The 17,746-nt window shown below is 41.5% G+C and overlaps 1 protein-coding gene across 3 annotated transcripts in view; it reads right to left on the minus strand.

Moving 5' to 3' along the window:
- The window catches only part of LOC115219785 (alpha-aminoadipic semialdehyde synthase, mitochondrial), a 167,980-nt gene that overhangs the window by 97,305 nt on the left and 52,929 nt on the right, over positions 1-17,746 (minus strand). The window contains exon 1 of one of the 3 annotated variants that reach the window (XM_036501085.1): positions 8,403-8,723. The exons of the other annotated variants lie outside the window; for them this stretch is intronic. The gene's annotated coding sequence lies outside the window, so the exon portion shown is untranslated. Of the gene's footprint in view, positions 1-8,402; positions 8,724-17,746 lie in introns of those variants that run through there. 3 annotated transcript variants of the gene reach the window in all.

A 17,746-nucleotide genomic window follows, 5' to 3' on the forward strand; every position in this document is an offset into this window, starting at 1 on the left:
TAAGTGCAGCAGGCTGTCCTGTGATCCAAGGTACTTTGGATGGGCTGGGTCTGCTATGTGAAGCTGGTGCAGGAAACAGCCATGAATTCCCATTATTTGCTGGTGCAGGAAACGGACATGAACTCACGTTATTTGTTGGGTCTTCGCAGTCACAGCATATCTCCAGAGATGTTGGTCTTTCGTCATTGCCTCTGTGAGGCACATCATTCGAAGTCATGCTTGACCACCTCATCCTATGTCTTTCTGGGTCTACCTTTACTCCAGATTCCTCCAATTGTTTGGGAGTGGCACTTCTTCACACATCTCTCCTCATCCATCCATAGTACATGACCATACCAGTGTAAACATCTCTCTTGCATGCCACCTCCGATGCTTCTTATGTCCAGCATTTCTCTCAGGGCGCTTACACTCTATCGTGTGTGCACACTGACATTACACATCCAGCGGATCATGCTAGCTGCATTTCTTTCACACCTACGCATGTCCTCTGTAGTCACAGCCCATGTTTCACTGCCGTGAAGCATGGCAGTTTGCACAGATGCATCATACAATCTACCTTTCACTCTGTGTGAGAGACACTTTGTCACCAGTAGGGGTAGAAGCTTTCTAAACATTGCCCAGGCTATTCGTATTCTAGTGGTGACACTCTGAGCATCCACCTCCATATATATGTGTGTGTGTGTGTGTGTGTGTGTGTGTGTGTGTGTGTGTGTGTGTGTGTGTGTGCATGCGTGTGTATGTGTGAGTATGTATATATATATGTAGAGAGAGAGTTTTTGAAGTGATGTACAGATATTACGTATTTAGAATAATAAGGTAGTCAGAATGTTGGATGATTATAGATATTTTTATTTGCATTTTATTTACACTTTTAGCACTTTCTTCCTTTATTGGATTTATCAAATAGTGGTTTAAAGGTAGATTTCTTGGCCTTTTTATATATAAAGAAATTGTGAGGTTTGCCAAGCAAGGGAGAAGAAAGAAGAAAAAAATTTGAGATGGAGGGAGAGGTTAAGAGGTATGGCCTTTGTATTTTGGTTCAGAAAAGGAGGGGGACCCCTCCCTCCCGTACCTCCTAAAATGCAGACCTTTTGGAGGTCTGAAAAATGGGGTGAGGTGGAAGCCCCATTGATCTTTTCACCAGAATAATTTTCACCAAGGAAAAAAAAATCGGATTTTTTGTGTGGAATCAAGTACCCAGACCTCCATGCTGCAAATCTCTTATTTTGGTTTGGAAAAGGAGGGGGCCGAGGGGTACCCCACTGCCCCAGAATCATTAAAAAATTTTTTCGTTGAATGAATTCCTGTGACCTCCAAATATGCTACAAAACCCTTACACAAAATTACCCCATGGAACTTATAAATAATGGAATCTTGAAAGCAATGAAATTAGACATCACACAACTTAAGACACCAAAAGAAAAATGCAAGGAACATACTATTCCATTTATTAACACACACAACCCTGGAATAACCAATATTTTCCACATTATACTATCAAATCTACCAATACTCTTACTGAGCTCCGAAATGAGAAAACTGATAGACAAAAGCTACCTATGAACTAGGAAATGCCAGGTAAATGAACATGATAAAGACACTCCTATATCAAAGAGTGTTAGTGTCATATAAGTATTGTCATTCATTTTCATTATTCTACAGAAATATGTCTGGCCATGGGAATATATCACTCTGCTTGAAGAGAGGAGTGAACTGGTGACAGGAAAACATCTGGCCATAGAAAATCTGCCTCAATAAACTTTCACCCATGCAAACATGGAAAAGTGGATATTAAAGCGATGATGATGATGATGAGGGTGATAGTGATCTTTAAAATGTTTGGATTTAGCTATAGCTACATTTCACAAAAAGAGCCTGGGAAAACAGAAAACTGGCTGCAAATACCAAGATTGCTGTCTATAAGGAATTGCATCCTTAGTACCCTACTTTACAGCAGTGAGATGTAGAGCCTAAACTGCAGGCAGGTGCAATGTCTCAGTATCTTTCACCTTTGTAATTTGAGATGCATCTTGAATACCAAGCGGACTGATCACATCACCAACACTGAAGCCCTCAACTGCACCAAGATACCCAATATACACACCCTGCTCCAGCAGCATCGTCTACGTGTATATCACATGCCAGATGGGAAGATCCCAAATGACCCCCTGTATAGGGAATTGGCCACCAACACAAGAGCATAAAGACAAACTCATCTTTGTTTCAAAGACGTCTGCAAGAGAGATATGAAGTTGCTTTATCTGGACATCCTGAGAGGGGTGGAGGTCACAAATGATTGCCCACACTGGAGACAAATACTGTGAAAGGGAATAGAATGAGAAGAAGAAAAACAGGAACTCACCACCAAAGAAAAGTGCACTCGACAGAAGGAAAAGGCAGTGGCACCGGCAGAGAGCCACCTTTAAATGCAATCACTGTATGAGTGACTGACACTTCCTTGTGGGCCTCTACAGCCACAACAAATACTGCACCACCATCAGCAGTTAACACAATTTCTTCAGGCATAGATTTGTGGTCTCTCGAGACTGATGGATGCCTACTACTACCACCACATTTCTCATGATATTTTGTCAACAATGAAACATACACACACACACACACACACACACACACACACACACATATATAAGAAAATACGTAAGACAAAATAAGTAAAATATAAAAAAGGGAGTTTATATGAGATAGAATAGATGCCCACTGCCTTGTCAACTCTGGTCAAACAATTCAACACTTGCCAGCATGGAGAACAGACATTAATTGATAATGATAATGATATATACATGATAATTATATATATATCTACTACATATGTGGGGAATTCTATCTGTGAGTATGTTTGTGGAGTTGTTAGCTAACTCCTCCTACATCTTTTTATCGATTTTTATGAAATTTGACATGTAATTAGAATTCGTATCTGGAAACCTCATAGCATACTCAGATTGTTGAAAAAAAATTGATAATAGGATCCCTAGAAGGGATCCTTATATATATCTAATATATTTGACTTTAAAAGCCAATGGAAATAACCCATTCGTCCCCAGAAGGGATCCTTATATATATATATATATATATATATATATATATATATATATAGCCAAGGGAAATAACCTATTCCTTTTCCTAAATTATTTAGTAAAAATGAAATTGAGTCTGCTGATTTCTTAGTATTTGAAGTTATTTTCGCAAATTATCCAGTACAACCCTTAAGCAAGTAAATAGTATTTTCCTAAACAATAGATGTACTTATTTCAGTTAGTGACTTATGAATATACCAACACAAGTGCCACTGAGGGTAATATTCTCTGGGAACGCACAAAAGCCCTTTTCAGAGTTATTTACTTTGAATTGCTATTATCTCATATCTGATTAGCCTGTTATTGCATAACATGCTTCACTATTTTAGTATACATGCCTTATTAGTATTTCCTCCTATGTTCTATATACTCTGGGAATGCATTTAAGCCCTTTTTGGGGATACTTTATTTGAATTCTTACTATTGGGTAACTAATATTGTTACCCTGTATGTACATGTGTGTGTGTGTGTGGATGGATGGATGGATGGATGGATGGATAGGTAGATAGATAGATAGATAGATAGATAGATAGATAGATAGATAGATAGATAGATAGATAGATAGATAGATAGATAGATAATGCAAACATACATATATAAATGCAATGGGCTTCTTTCAGTTTGCTTCTACAAAATTTTCACAAAAACCTAGAAATACTCAGTTTCACAGAAAAAGAGCAAATCAAACTAATGTGGATTCTCCAAATCCAATCTATTTGTGGCACTGTGAAGATTTGTAAGACATTCCAAAAATTATCCATGTGAGATTCTTATGTGAATAGATTGCACACACTTGGATGTATGCATCAACAGTTCAACCAACACACCAACTTAACCATATATTTACAAACACTGGGAACTCTCTTAACTCAAAAAGTCTTGTTGCTTTGTTAGCAGCTGACTTAAATCAAGCTCAAAGAAAAAAAATCATTCATTCATACATACACACACACATACATAAAACAAAACATACAAATCTGCACATATACATAGATACATACAAAAATACCCTGTTGATGTTGAAATTTCAATGTAGGAGCCTTGGGTCTAGATTAGAAACCGGTTCTTTCTCTATTGGCAAGAAATTTTGAAATAAAACTGAATAATGACATATACACATATATAGAAGACAGAATGATATAAATAAGACAGAACAAAGTAGATATAAGAACGTATATGAGACAGAATAATCGTTTAGACTTGTCTCCAGGTTCATAGCCACTCTGATTTTTGTTCATAGCCACTCTGATTTTTCAATTTTTCAATTAGTATTGTCTCCCGATTCATACAAACCCATTTGCTAGCTCACGATTAACAGAACCTCTTTACTCAGCTACGGTGCACCCGCCCTCCCACCCCAACCACGCATGCCGGAAGTTCCTATTCTCTTCCATTCCGGGGTTGCTTCCCATGAAGACTGCAAATGCTCTCACCATCCATACCCCTCCCTACCCCTAGTCTCGACCTATGTAAGGTAATGTTCATACAGTGCAAAATATGAAAGGCTAGCGTTATGCAGGTTGTACTGAAGGCTACTTTACTACTTCATTTCTTGCACATGAATTCTGCCAAATGCGAGCTTTCTTTTCAGGTACACGAAGCTACTGTCCACCGTCCCAGGGTCTCTAGAGCCCATGCCTTCCACACCCTCAGGGTTGGCACCCTCAACGTTGGCACTCTGAAAGGTAGGTCTGGTGAGATAGTCGAGATGCTTGAACGGAGATGTGTGGATATATGTTGCATGCAAGAAATAAGGTGGAGAGGAGGATCAGCTAGGTTCCTCACAGGCAAGGAACGCAGGTACAAGATTTTCTGGGCAGGGAACACTGACGGGGTTGGTGGCGTGGGTATACTTATCGCTGAGAAATGGGTAGATAAAGTAATTGAGGTAATCAGAGTAAGTGACAGAATACTTAAGATTAGATTAGTGCTTCATCATAGTTTAGCAACCATTATATCAGCCTATGCTCCTCAGTCGGGGCTACCCGATGGACAGAAAGACCGATTCTATGACACTCTACTGCAGACTACCTCATTGACGAACGACAGAGACCTTATCTTTGTGGCTGGTGACTTCAATGGTCACGTTGGACGACATGCTGGGGGCTTCCATGGCGTACATGGAGGCTATGGCTATGGCTCCCGCAACGAGGAGGGAACCAGGCTGCTGGAGTTCTGCGATGCAAATAATCTTATGATTTGCAACACTAACTTCAGGAAACCTACCAGCCACCTAGTCACTTACCAATCGGGCCAACATACCAGCCAAATTGACTACATCCTTACAAGGCAAAGGGAGAGATGGCTGCTTATAAATGCCAAAACCTTCCCAGGTGAAGAATGTACCCCACAACATAGACTGGTAGTTAGTGACTTTAGGATCAGGACTAGGAGGACAACCAGAAGACGACAATATGGAGAAGAAGGATCTGGAAGCTTAAAGATCCTGCAAATGGACAGAGATTTAGGGACATATTACTTGAAGCCTCTGACGAAGTAGAAGGGGATAGAGCATCACAGGGGGTAGAAGACAGCTGGACGTTTCTAAGGGACAACCTGCTGAGAGCCACTGACCAGATCTGTGGCTGGTGCAAAGTCCCCTCTCGACCTAGAATAACGTGGTGGTGGAACAATATTGTAGACAGGGCTATTAGAGAAAAGAGACAGGCTTGGAAGGTCTGGAAAAATGGGGGTAGCAGGGAATTGTATCAGACTGCCAAAAGAGAAGCTAGGAGACAGGTTTATTTAGCCAGAGGGGAAGCAGATAAGAAAAAATTTGCCAATGTTCTGCGCCGTGAGGACCAAAGACTGGAGGTGTTTCGTGTTGCAAGACAGTGTTTGAGAGAGAATCGTGATGTGGTAGGAGAGAAGTGTGTTCGCATGGAAGATGGTTCACTTGCGCTAAATGAGGATGCGAAGAGAGAGGTTTGGAGATGCCACTATGAAAGGTTGCTGAATGAAGAAAATGAATGGGATAAAGAGAGTCTGCCGAATGTTGACCCAACAGAGGGACCAGCTATCCGAGTTGATAGTTCTGTGGTAGCTAAGGCAATTAGAAGCATGAAGACAGGGAAAGCCCCAGGCCCATCAGGAATCACTGCAGAGATGCTCAAAATGTCTGGTAGTGTCGGCTATAGCCTAGTCACCCATATAGTTAATCAGGTGATACACAAAGGGGTCATACCCAATGACTGGTGTAGCAGTATAATAGTCAACTGCTACAAAGGTAAAGGTGATGCCCTAGATACAAATAACTACAGAGGTATCAAGCTGTTGGACCAGGTGATGAAGGTTATGGAGAGGGTCATAGCCCAACTAATTAGAGAGAGAGTTAGTTTAGATGAGATGCAGTTTGGGTTTGTGCCAGGGAAAAGTACTACTGATGCTATATTCCTGGTAAGGCAGCTGCAGGAGAAATACCTAGCCAAAGATAAGCCCCTGTACCTGGCTTTTGTTGACATGGAGAAAGCCTTCGACAGGGTCCCCCGATCCCTTATCTGGTGGGCAATGAGAAAACTAGGGATAGATGAATGGTTAGTGAGAGCTGTGCGGGCCATGTATAGGGACGCCGCTAGTAGGGTGAGGGTTGGAAATGAGTACAGTGAAGAATTCCGGGTAGAGGTAGGGGTCCACCAAGGCTCAGTACTCAGCCCCCTCCTATTTATCATAGTCCTCCAGGCAATAACGGAGGAATTCAAGACAGGATGCCCTTGGGAGCTCCTCTATGCTGATGACCTTGCTCTAATTGCTGAGTCGCTATCAGAACTGGAGGAGAAGTTTCAGGTGTGGAAACAAGGATTAGAATCGAAGGGCCTCAGAGTCAATCTAGCTAAAACCAAAGTCGTAATCAGTAGGAAGGTAGACAAATCACAAACACCTTCAGGTAGATGGCCCTGCTCGATCTGTAGAAAAGGTGTAGGTAGAAACTCTATAAGATGCACCAAGTGTAAGCTATGGACACATAAGAGATGCAGCAATGTCAAAGGAAGGCTAACTAGGAAGATGGTTTTTGTATGTGGCAGATGCTCAGGAACAATAAACACTGAAAATGCTCTGAGACCAACTTCCGTCACTTTCCAGGGAGAAAAACTAGAAATAGTTGATAGTTTCCGTTACCTAGGTGACCAAGTCAGCAGCGGGGGTGGGTGTGCTGAAAGTGTAACTGCTAGAGTAAGAATAGCTTGGGCAAAGTTCAGAGAGCTCTTACCTCTGCTGGTGACAAAAGGCCTCTCGCACAGAGTGAAAGGCAGACTGTATGATGCGTGTGTACGAACAGCCATGCTACATGGCAGTGAAACATGGGCCGTGACTGCTGAGGATATGCGTAAGCTCGCTAGAAATGAAGCCAGTATGCTCCGATGGATGTGTAATGCCGGTACTCACACTCGGCAGAGTGTAAGTACCTTGAGAGAAAAGCTGGACCTAAGAAGCATCAGTTGTGGTGTGCAAGAGAGACGTTTGCGCTGGTATGGTCATGTGGCGAGAATGGATGAAGATAGTTGTGTGAAAAAGTGCCACACCCTAGCGGTTGAGGGAACTTGTGGAAGAGGCAGACCCAGGAAAACCTGGGACGAGGTGGTGAAGCACGACCTTCGAACTTTAGGTCTCACTGAGGAAATGACTAGAGACCGAGACCTCTGGAAGTGTGCTGTGCGCGAGAAGACCCGGCAGGACAAGTGAGTCCACAACCCGTGGCCTTCTACATGGGATGGAGCCAACCTACGTATGCATACCTTCCCTTCTTGGGACACAAAACTCTACTTGTGAAGACGTGTTGAGGCAAGTGAGGATCAGAATCGAAATCGATCAATGGAAATTGCGGATGTGCTACCAGTGCCGGTGGCATGTCGAAACTCTGCTTGTGAAGACCCATTGAGGCAAGTGAGGATCAGAATCGAAATCGATCAATGGAAATCGATCAATGGAAATTGCAGATGTGTTACCAGTGCCGGTGGCATGTAAGAGAACTTTCCGTTTCGCGACCGTTGCCAGCACCGCCCCGTTTCGTGTCCATTGCCAGCCTCACCTGGCCCTCGTGCCGGTGGCACATAAAAAGCACCATCCGTTCGTGGCCGTTTGCCAGCTCTGTCTGGCACCAGTGCGGGTGGCACGTAAAAAGCACCCACTACACTCACGGAGTGGTTGGCGTTAGGAAGGGCATCCAGCCGTAGAAACACTGCCAGATTTGACTGGGCCTGATGAAGCCTTCTGGCTTCACAGACCCCAGTAGAACCGTCCAACCCATGCTAGCATGGAAAACGGACGCTAAATGATGATGATGATGATGATGATGAAAAGTTAACATACAAGGTGATATCAGAAAGTTCCTGAACCAAGCCTAAGAATAATTATACCAGTACTCCAGTAATTAATCCATTTCCTGTATTAATGATATTCAGGAATCAACCCCTTTAAAATAGTCCTTGTGAAAACATAGACAGTGATCCCATTTGAGTATGTGTACATGTGTGTTTCTGCTTCAATTGGGGAGGGCCCAACTGGCGGTGGTGGTGGTACTCGATTCTGAAACCTATTGCGAAGATGTCGCTGTCTGCAACGTCCATATTGGGAAGTACAAAATGCTATGTGCTAGTAACAAGCATTGTGTTGCTTTGTTCTGATTATGTTCAGAAGAAGAAGAATAAAGTGGCACAGAGACGCAATGGAGAACTAAGTGGGCTGATGTAAAATATCTGATCTTATTAAGAACTAATATAGTTGTTATGAAATGGGTTAAACAGTAACCTTTAAGTTTTGGGTTTTTTTTTTAATATAAGCACATATAAAAAAATATATATAAACTTTTCTAAAGTTCAACATGTGACTCAACACATTTGTAGTTATTTAAATTACAGTGAGTTCATGCTGACAAAAATAGATAAATAAATACATGAATTATATCATACATATTTAATTTAAAAGCAGTGACAGAATCATTTCAAATATTGACAGACACAACCTCCTGAGTATTGAATACCCTCTCCTCATGTTTTGATATGTTTTATTTTTGCCATAATTCAAATGTTTTTCATTCTGACAGGGGTTAAATAGTTTTTTCATAGTTAGCTGTTTGCATATGAAGTGTGAGAGTAGGTGATTTTGGACAGCTAAATGCTTGTCTTCTATTCTTCTGTTCAATTAATTTACTGGGGAGTGTGCATGTTAGCTAGTATTCCGGCTGATTCATTGAAAAGTGGCTCCTTGAACAAATCACAAGGAACAGAGTGAAGTGTTTAATTCTCGTCTGTGTCACTTTAAGCAGATAAAAACTAAATCACTTCTTGGTTAGGATGATAGTTTATAACTGGTAGCTTTTCCAGAGGATCTTGACATCTGTTTCCTTTTGCGAGATAAATTGAAGCAATGTATTTTGTTCAAAAGGGACAATCAGATATTAGATACTGCTTTGAATTTGGACCACATAAATTAACAACTCTTTTACTCTTTTGCTCTTTTACCTGTTTCAGTCATTTGACTGTGGCCATGCAGGAGCACCGCCTTTAGTCGAGCAAATCGACCCCAGGACTTATTCTTTGTAAGCCTAGTACTTGTTCTATCGGTCTCTTTTGCTGAACCGCTAAGTTACGGGGATGTAAACACACCAGCATTGGTTGTCAAGCAATGTTTGGGGGTGGGGGATAGGGGCAAACACAGATACACAAACATATACATATATATATACATATATACGACAGGATTCTTTCAGTTTCTGTCTACCAAATTCACTCGCAAGGCTTTGGTCAGCCTGAGGCTATTGTAGAAGACACTTGCCCAAGGTGCCACACAGTGGGAATGAACCCGGAACCATGTGGTTGGTAAGCAAGCTACTTACCACACAGCCACTCCTACAATCATTTTAAATATTTTCTTTGTCCTACACTCAAACAATAGCAAACACATCTAGCACAACACTTCCCTAGTTAAGTTGTCCATTTATGGACTCTAATTGTCTTTTGTCTTTTGGATCAGAAGCTTCCTCTCAGAGTTTAGCTTAGAGTGGACATTATAGAGCTTTTCCTGGCAGATAATCTGTCAACCCTTGTGTCCCCAAAGTTTGATTATCTCTCAGAATACTCTTATCCGTACATTAGCAATTTGTTTGCTGCCATATCTTGCCATGTTCACTCCTGTGCAGATGTTATCATTGTTTTCTCTTCCTTTACTTTCCCCTTCCCCACATATTGGGACCAGGAATCCAATGACCAAAAACAGTGACAAAATAAAAGAATACATTTGATAAATTTGTCTGAAGGAATTTCATTGACAAAAACGCAAAATATGTGAATGCATTAGTGACATGATACAAATCATGAATAAAGACTTGTTCAGATCGAAGGTCACCTTTTCCCCAGAACTAAACATCTCCCCTCACACTTTTATGAAACACCTCCATTTATCCCCTTTATATTCACCTTCACTGTATTTTGTGGGAATGTCCCTCTCTACTGATACATCTCTAGCACCATCCACTCTCTCTCTCCCTCTGTCTCTCTAAATCTATCTCTCCTGCTTCTTCTTACTTTCCCTACTGGGTAGCAAAATATCTCCTCTATAGTAAGACACCTATCTCTATCCCTCTATTATGCCCTGACCTCTCAAATGTACAATTCCCTTTCCCAGCTGAGAGATCTTTATCTTACAAGTTACTTGGTAACTTCACTGGTGCTGGTGTCACATAAAAAGCACTCAGTACACTCTGTAAAATGGTTGGCATTAAGAATGGCATTCAGTCATAGAAACCATGCCACGGTTGACAGCAGAGCCTGGTGCAGTTCTCTGACTTGCCAGCTCCTGTCAAACCATCCAACCCATGTCAGCATGGAAAAGGGGTATTAAATAATAATGATGATGATAATGATAATGATGTTATATCTATATATATGTGTGCAGGCGCATGTGTGTGTGTGTATGTATACATACATGTATATGTATACAAATGGTATCTACAGCTGGATGTCCTTTCTAATGCCAACCACTTTCGTGTGTATGTGTGTGTGAGTGTGTGTATTATATTTCATCATCATCATCATCGTCGTTTAACGCCCGCTTTCCATGCTGCCATGAGTTGGACAGTTTGACTGAGGGCTGGAAAGCCAGATGGCTGCACCAGGCTCCAATCTGATCTGGCAAAGTTTCTACAGCTGGATACCCTTCCCAACACCAACCACTCTAAGACTGTAGTAGGTGCTTTTTATGTGCCTCCAGAACAAGGGACAATCAGGCGGTACTGGCAACAACCACGCTTGAATGGTGCCTTGTATGTTAACTTTTATATTACTTTATTTATTCTGTCTCATATACGTTCTTATATCTACTTTGTTCTGTCTTATTTATATCATTCTGTCTTCTATATACGTGTATATGTCATTATTCAGTTTATTTCAAGATTTCTTGCCAATAGAGAAAGAACCGGTTTCTAATCTAGACCCAAGGCTCCTACATTGAAATTTCAACATCAACAGGGTATTTTTGTATGTATCTATGTATATGTGCAGATTTGTATGTTTTGTTTTATGTATGTGTGTGTGTATGTATAAATGAATGATTTTTTTTCTTTGAGCTTGATTTAAGTCAACTGCTAACAAAGCAACAAGACTTTTTGAGTTAAGAGAGTTCCCAGTGTTTGTAAATATATGGTTAAGTTGGTGTGTTGGTTGAACTGTTGATGCATACATCCAAGTGTGTGCAATCTATTCACATAAGAATCTCACATGGATAATTTTTTGAATGTCTTACAAATCTTCACGGTGCCACAAATAGATTGGATTTGGAGAATCCACATTAGTTTGATTTGCTCTTTTTCTCTGAAACTGAGTATTTCTAGGTTTTTGTGTAAATTTGTTGGTACATAACCTAATACACCTATGATGATAGTCACAAACAAGAATTCCTAGACAGAGTACAAGATCTGTAAGTTCCACATTAATTCACTATAAATGTCACCTTTTCATGGACTTTTGATTGAACGAGGTAAAGACAAAACTTACCTGCTCTTTTGCCATAACATATCTTTATTATTGTCACACTGCCTTCTGTGCATGCATGCTTATAGTTGGCACTATTGTGGTCATGTGATCGAAGTTTGAACCTGATCGTGCCATTTTTCTTTCTGGCTTACAGTGTAAGCATAGCCACTCCACTAGCAATGTGCACCAAAGAAGAACAAAGATTAGTGATCTGATTTCTCTGGTCGAAGGTGTGTCAAGTGCTGAAATTCATAGGAGGCTTTTATCACAATATGTGACTGTGCACTACCACATAGAAGTGTGTATGAGTGGATCAAGTTATAATCGAAGAGGTAGCTTGTTCTCTGCAGATTAGTCATGGTTCTGCTTATCAAGTCATCCACAATGAACCTGGCTTCCATAAAGTCTGTGCAAGATGGGCGCCAAGAGATCCTACTGGAGAGCACAAGCATAAACGTCTTGAAGTCTGCCAACGTTTACTTGATCGCTACAACAATGAGGGTGAAGTATTTTTGAGCAGAATAGTCGCAGAAGATAAAACGTGGGTCATTATGAGGCAGAATCTGAAAGACAGAGTATGGAGGAGAAACATCCTGGCTTGCCAGCAACAATGAAATTCAAGACTCAGTCTTCTGCAGGAAAAGTGATGCTAACCCATTTTTGGGACTCAAAAGGGCCTATACTGGAAGACTACCTGGAGAAGGAGTGTATGATCAACAGTGCAAGATACAGTACTTTGCTGGCCAACAAACTGAAGCCAACAATTCGCATCAAGTGCCAAAGCCTATTGCCAAAGAAAGTTTTGTTACTCCATGACAATGCACACCCACACACAGCCACCCAGACCATTGAAACCATTAATCAATTGGGTTCTGAGGAGCTGGAACATCCTGCCTACAGCCCAGATCTTGCCCCTTCCAACTATCAGATTCTTGGACTGCTCAAAGATGGTTCGCAAGGTTGTTGATTTCCTATGGATGATGTGAAGGAAGCAGTGCATAAATGGTTGCATGACCAACCAGAAACCTTCTTCTTGGAGGGAATACACAAGCTTGTGAACCACTGGACCAAGTGCATTGAAAAGAAAGGAGACTATATAGAAAAATGACGTACTTTTTTATCCTCTGCTTTTGTGTAAATACATTGAAAAAACAAGAGTGTTTATAATTTTTGACTCTCCCTCATACATTCATATTTCCTGGGCAGCAGCTGACCTCTACAACAGTGCAGGAATTTTGTTTCCTGTCCCATAGAACAATATCACATTTGTTATGTTTGCACTGAATTTATGTTTTTATTGTGGTGTTTCACCAGTATTACTTGTTTTTAAAGGTGTGAATACCTGCTGGTTCTGAATGTCTTTAATGTATATGTTAAGGCACTCCTTCCTGCAGGTAGCATTGTAATACTGGTGCATAAAAATTGCATAAAAATGATTTTTATTCTTTTGATATGTGTTATTCATGACTTCTTTGCATGAGTTTACTGCGACAAATGCAATATCAAAGAAAACTTATGCAGCCAATTAAAATATTGTAGAGACAGTGCAACTGTGTTATATGACTGTTATAGCCTATACTGAATAATGGTGTTGGATTGAGGATGTAATGGAGCGTGATGGGGTGTAATGGAATGTATCAAGTTCTAATTCTTTTGTTATATGTTGTGCACTGTAATAGGTTCTTCAGACATTTTATTCATTCATACATACATACATACATACATACACTCACACAGACATGACAGAAGTAAATAGACACCCTTATCATCATTAAAATTTATTTTTATCTGAAATTATACATTCAAATTATTTATTAATTATTATAATGTGAATATCTAATATTTAGTAGACACATCCTTTGTATTTTTCAGTGCAAGGACCTTATTAAACGTGCTACTGATCAGATGATGAATATTCTCTTGGGGGAATTTCTTGCCAAGTTTCATGAAGTAATCTCAAAAGATCTGGATTTGGTGATGCTTTCTTGTGCTTTTTACGAAGTGTCCTGTCCATTACTCTTCAGAGGTGCTCAATAGGGTTCATATCTGGTGACTGGCTTGACCATGGAAGCTTTTTAATGCCATTCTCTTCCAGGACTTTTTAGCCAAGTGACAAGGAGCCCCATCTTCTATAAATAAAGAGTTTTCTTTAATCATTTCACCACAGGAGAAGATTGGAAGGAGTCCTTTCTGCAATATGGACACATATGTGTCTAAGTTTATGCTTCCCTCACACTCTACTAGCCCTGATTGACCATTGCTCCCCAGACCATCACAGAATAGTTACTATGTTTCATTGTTGGCCGCAATCTTTTCATTTCAAATTCTTGATCACAGAGTCTCCAGACCTACATTTGACCTCTGTCAGAAAATAAAGTAAATCTGGACTCAGAGAATATGACAGTGTCCCAAAATGCTAGTGGCCTCTCCACCATTTCACTGGCCCAATCTATTCTCTGCTTGATATTGGCTGAGGGAAGATCTTACTTCCTTCTTGCAGCTCTGCCATAGTAGCCAAGTCTGTAGACATACCTAACAGCTGTTCTGGGACTGACATCAACTTGTTGTTATGTCAGAGGCCTTGCAATGAGGATTATCCTCCACACTTTTCTTAACAAAGTGAAGGGTCCTGTCAGAGGGCCCTGGTCAACCTGGGCAAGGTGATATGAACTCCTCCTCCTGTCTGGTGAATTGCACCATCATTCTATTAACTGTAGAAAGCAGGATCCCAAGGTTTCCTACGATTTTATGCTGATGGACCCATAATATGGCCTCTTTGAAATTCAGACTGTTCCAAGGCTTCTTTTGTATGTAGCATGATTAAATAGTCACATATAGAACCTGAAAAATGAAAATGCCAATTAATAAAAAATATAAACCTTTTCAAGTTACAATAAATATAAAACAATGTTTTATAGGGTGTCTATTTACTTTTGTCATGTCTGTGTACATACTTACACACACACACACACACACACACACACACACACACACACATATACATACATAGCCATGACTACCTATATCATCATTGTCATCATTTAACATCTGTTTTCCGTGCTTGCATGGGTTGGATGCTTTGACCAGAGTTGGTAAGGCCAGGGGCTGAACCAGACTCCTATGTCTGTTCTAACATGCTTTCTGCGGCTGGATATCCCTCTTAACTCCAACCACTTTGCAGTGTGTACTGGGTACTTTTTATGTGAGACCATTATAGTGCTTTTAATATAGCACCAGTATGACTGTTTTTTATGCAGCAGCAGCACCAGTGTTTTTAATATGACACCAGCATGAGTGCTTTTTATGTAGCACTAGCACTGGTATCAATTTTTCTGTGGTGAACAAGTCTTCTTGAGTATAGCAAAAATTCCAGATATCTTGATCCTTTGTCATTTCATTTGTAAGGCTCAATATCTTGAGACCAGCCTTAAATTTACTTCCTGCATGTCTGTGTATATGTGTATGTTTGTGTGTCTGTGTTTGTCTCTTCCCCACCATTGCTTGACAACCGATGTTGGTGTGTTTATGTCCCCATAATGTAGCTGTTTGGCAAAATAGACCAATAGAATAAGTGCTAGGCTTACAAAGAATAAGTCTTGGGGTTGATCTGTTTGACTAAAGGTGGTGCTCCAGCATGGCCGCAGTCAAATGACTGAAACAAGTAAAAGAATAAAAGAATATATATATGTAATATATATATATATATATATATATATATATATATATATATATATATATATATTATATATAAACACCACAGATGCTCAGAAAACAGATTCCATCACACACCAGGGGGAGAAACTAGAAGTAGTTGATAGCTTCCACTACCTAGGTGACCAAGTTAGTAGTGGGGGTGGATGGTCAGAGAGTGTTATCACTAGGATAAGAATAGTCTGAGCAAAGTTTAGAAGGCTTCTACCCCTACTGGGGACAAAGGGCCTCTTGCTCAGAGTGAAAGGTAGATTGTACGATGCCTGTGTGCGAACTACCATGCTTAACGGTAGTGAAACAGGGGCTATGACTGCAAAAACCCGGCAAATAAAGTGAGTTCACAGCTGTATCCTACACCAGTTTTGCATAACCAGCTGCAGCCCATTTAAAAGTACCTTGGATCATAGGGTGACCTGCTGCACTTGAGGAGACCTATTGAGTCAAGTACATCAACATCAAAATGAAAATCAAATGGAAATTGTAGTTGTGATACCCGTGCCGGTGGCACGTAAAAAGTACCCACTACACTCATGGAGTGGTTAGTGTTAGGAAGGGCATCCAGCTGTAGAAACACTGCCAGATCAGACTGGAGCCTGGTGCAGCCTGCAGGCTTCCCAGACCCTGGTCGAACCGTCCAACCCATGGTAGCATGGAAATTGGACATAAAACGATGATGATGATGATATATGTGTGTGTATATATATATATATCATCATCATCATCATCATCGTTTAACGTCCGTTCTCCATGCTAGCATGGGTTGGACAGTTCGACCGGGGATCTAGGAAGCCAGAAGGCTGCACCAGGCTCCAGTCTTATCTGGCAATGTTTCTACAGCTGGATGCCCTTCCTAACGCCAACCACTCCGTGAGTGTAGTGGGTGCTTTTTACGTGCCACCTGCACAGGTGCCAGGCATGTATATATATATGTATATATATATATATATATATATATATATATATATATATATATATATATATATATATATATATATATATATATGTATGTATATATCATCATCATCATCCTTTAGCGTCCGTTTTCCATGCTAGCATGGGTTGGACGGTTCAACTGGGGTCTGTGAAGCTGGAAGGCTTCATCAGACCCAGTCAGATCTGGCAGTGTTTCTATGGCTGGATGCCCTTCCTAACGCCAACCACTCCGTGAGTGCAGTGGGTACTTTTTACGTGCCACCTGCACAGGTGCCAGACAGAGCTGGCAAACGGCCATGAACGGATGGTGCTTTTACGTGCCACCGACACGGGGGCCAGACAGAGCTGGCAAATGGCCATGAACGGATGGTGCTTTTACGTGTCACCGGCACGGGGGCCAGGCGAGGCTGGCAACGGACACGAACGGATGGTGCTTTTACGTGCCACCAACATGGGGGCCAGACAGAGCTGGCAAACGGCCACGAACGGATGGTGCTTTTATGTGTCACCGGCACGGGGGCCAGGCGAGGCTGGCAACGGACACGAACGGATGGTGCTTTTACATGCCACCGACACGGGGGCCAGACAGAGCTGGCAAACGGCTATGAACGGATGGTGCTTTTACGTGTCACCGGCACGGGGGCCAGGCGAGGCTGGCAACGGACACGAATGGATGGTGCTTTTACGTGCCACCAACACGGGGGCCAGACAGTGCTGGCAAACGGCCACGAACGGATGGTGCTTTTACGTGTCACCGGCACGGGGGCCAGACAGAGCAGGTAAATGGCCACGAACGGATGGTGCTTTTACGTGGCACCGGCACGGGGGCCAGCCTCGCCTGGCAACAGACACGAACGGATGGTGCTTTTACGTGCCACCGGCACGGGGGCCAGGCGAGGCTGGCAACAGACACGAGCTGATGGTGCTTAACCACAGCTGCAATTCCGACTGATGTTGATCGACCTCAATTTTGGTTCTGCTTTCTGATATATGATTTGATTTGGTTTGATTTTGATTTTGATTTTGACTGTTCTCACTGGT

This window comes from Octopus sinensis, linkage group LG1, assembly GCF_006345805.1.
Source record: "Octopus sinensis linkage group LG1, ASM634580v1, whole genome shotgun sequence".
Classification (NCBI taxonomy): domain Eukaryota; kingdom Metazoa; phylum Mollusca; class Cephalopoda; order Octopoda; family Octopodidae; genus Octopus; species Octopus sinensis.